Raw genomic sequence first — 1,404 nt, 5'->3', positions numbered from 1 at the left:
TGCAGGCCCCCATCCTGAGCCGCAGTGGCTGAACAGCAGCCGACCCAGAGGGGGCGAACCCAAATGAGGAAGCACCGGAATTAAAAATGTGGAAATAAACATACTGATAAAAGCAATCAATAAATGAATAAACAGTAAAACAATAAATAAATGAATAAACAGTAAAACATTGAAGTAAGAAATATTAAAATACATTATTAATAATCCAGTTAAAATTCATATAACATGATAAAATAATACAAGAATCAATGAATAATAAAAGTGGTAAAAAAATTAACTAAAAGCCAAGGTAAAAAGATGAGTTTTGAGTTTTTTCTTAAAAGCATCTATGTTCTCTGCGGCTCTCAGGTCCTCTGGCAGACCGTTCCACAAATGGGGGCCATAATACTGAAAAGATGCCTCTCCATATGTTTTTGTTTTAACAGTTGGAATTACTAAAAGACTAGTGTCAGAAGATCTCAGAGTCCGCGAGGGTTCATATTTGACTAAAAGATTTAACAGATAAGAAGGCGCTTGGCCGTTAAGACATTTAAAAACCATTAAAAGGATCTTAAAATCAATCCTGAAGCTTATAGGGAGCCAATGCAGGGATTTTAAAATTGGAGTGATATGAGCCCGTCGCCTGGTCTTTGTGAGAACTCTTGCAGCTGAATTCTGGAGAAGCTGAAGGTTCCTAATTTTCGTTTTTGGAAGACCAGCAAGCAGGGCGTTACAGTAATAATTTATTTTTATCAAATACTTTTTATTGATTTTTGCACTCTTTACAACACAAACACCTCCCTCCCACACAAGTATACCCAACACACCCAAATCTCAGCATATAAGTAAAATATACATAGAATATATAATTAAAATAATTACTTATACATACTTTACAAATATAAATAAATTAAGAAAAATAAATAAATAAGTAATTAAATACATTTAAAGAATAAATAAAAAAAATAAATAAAAAAAATAAATAAAAATAAAAAAATATATAAAAATAAAAAAAAACACATTATACAGAATTTAACTAATAGTAAAGATGTAGTAGGCAAAGCAAATAGACAAGAGTTGGACATTTCTTTCAACCACTGGTTAGTGGTTGGCCTCTGGACATTCCTCCAGTTCAGAGCTATGACCCTTTTAGCCTGTAGCAGCGAAAAATCTATTAATTTATATTTTTTTGAATTTATTTTTAAATCTTTAGGATACATATGTAGCATGCATAGTTTGGGATCTAAAGGGATAACACATGTTGTCAACTTGGATATTAAGTGGAGGAGTTCTGTCCAAAATATTTGGAGCTTTTCACAATCCCATAAACAATGAAGCAGAGTCCCTTTTTCTGTGTTACATTTAATACAAGTGTCTGGTATGTCAGGATTAAAATGGTGCAACTTTACGGGCGTAATATAAGTC

This window comes from Oryzias melastigma, unplaced genomic scaffold (assembly GCF_002922805.2).
Source record: "Oryzias melastigma strain HK-1 unplaced genomic scaffold, ASM292280v2 sc00373, whole genome shotgun sequence".
NCBI classification, from domain to species: Eukaryota; Metazoa; Chordata; class Actinopteri; order Beloniformes; family Adrianichthyidae; genus Oryzias; species Oryzias melastigma.
The sequence above is the reverse complement of the archived record's forward strand: the minus strand, read 5'-3'. Positions refer to the sequence as shown.